Source organism: Ochlerotatus camptorhynchus, unplaced genomic scaffold (assembly GCF_037179485.1).
Source record: "Ochlerotatus camptorhynchus isolate MF236.1 unplaced genomic scaffold, CSIRO-AGI_Acam_v1.1 ptg000314l, whole genome shotgun sequence".
Classification (NCBI taxonomy): Eukaryota; Metazoa; Arthropoda; class Insecta; order Diptera; family Culicidae; genus Ochlerotatus; species Ochlerotatus camptorhynchus.
In genome coordinates this window covers 2,881,834-2,883,140 of record NW_027040802.1, presented here as the reverse complement: position 1 = coordinate 2,883,140, position 1,307 = coordinate 2,881,834, and the positions used below count along the sequence as shown (strand labels likewise).

At 43.5% G+C, this 1,307-nt stretch overlaps 2 non-coding genes across 2 annotated transcripts; one reads left to right on the top strand and one right to left on the bottom strand.

Annotated features, from left to right (window-relative positions):
* On the bottom strand, positions 1 to 166 carry LOC135707647 (U1 spliceosomal RNA). Its single transcript, XR_010518249.1, has one exon. It is a non-coding gene; the product is annotated as a U1 spliceosomal RNA (small nuclear RNA).
* Positions 167 to 522: 356 nt separating this feature from the next.
* Positions 523 to 688, top strand: LOC135707637 (U1 spliceosomal RNA). The gene has a single exon (XR_010518240.1). It is a non-coding gene; the product is annotated as a U1 spliceosomal RNA (small nuclear RNA).
* Positions 689 to 1,307: the final 619 nt, after the last annotated feature.

Sequence of the window (1,307 nt, the reverse complement as noted above, 5' to 3'; positions counted from 1 at the left end):
TCGGGATGTGCGCGAACGCACTTCCCGACTACCAAAAATTACACACACGAGATATCCACTTGAGGGATATTCGCAGGGGTCAACCCAGCACGGATGTGCAATGGCCGGGTCTCAACCTGGGGGAACCGCCTTGTTGATCACGGTAACCCCTGTGCCAGGTAAGTATGCTTTTTGGTAGTTCGGTGGAAGGATTTCAATCTAAGAGGTATTGTTATTTTGGTGATGGAGATGTTTCCTTAAAGGCTTAAATTCAAAGAATAGGAAGGACATAAATAAAGGACTCGTATTACCAATAAGAAAACAGAATCAGATAAATCGCATTAGAAAAATTATAATAAGCTAATTAATCACATAAGATTTTGGATGACAATTGTTATGTTTTAATTTCTAGTTGGAAAACAAGTTCAACTTTAATAGAGAAGAGGTAAAAAATTCAATGAACACAATCGGATGAAGGGAAATGAATCGTTAGAAGAACGTCCACCTCCGGAAAGAGGTCCTTCCATCGCACCACCGGAAAGCATACTTACCTGGCACAGGGGTTACCGTGATCAACAAGGCGGTTCCCCCAGGTTGAGACCCGGCCATTGCACATCCGTGCTGGGTTGACCCCTGCGAATATCCCTCAAGTGGATATCTCGTGTGTGTAATTTTTGGTAGCCGGGAAGTGCGTTCGCGCACATCCCGATCCTAATTCATCCCATATAAATTCTCATCAATGCTAAGTAAATTTGAGTCACTTCCAAAAAAACATGTCCTGTTGAATTGACACCCCTCTGCACTTTCAGTTTCAGACGTAGCTTTAATGATAAAGTGTCGTCTTTGGAGCTCTAAATGACTCCCATGCGATGAAAGAACTTCCGAGACAAAGTATACCAATCATCCGAACCGCCACCGCTTCGTCTCAAGGGGAAAATTACCACCCGATGAAGGACTGGAATTGTTAAGATTTACTCAGCTCCGTCATCCAATCTCACACTGGTCCCGAAGCAGAGGATAAGGTTTCATTCAACAAGCTGTGTGTTGTCTTCTCGAAGGAGACCACTCCAGGCCAATAATGTGTACCAGTTGTAGGTACTCTGATACAGCGAATTGAAAGAAGCAGCAATGAAACGTATAAATTGCACTGTAGGGAATACCAATTGAAACAAACGGTTCCCTTTCCCTTCCTGCCTCAGCCGCTATGGCTCGGTAATCATTTGCACCATTTAAAAAAAAAGGCTAATGATATTATTACGCCCAGCTCGGTCGGGATGGTGACAATTTCTGTTCACTCGGGTAGAAGATTCCATGTTTCTGAAGTGTAA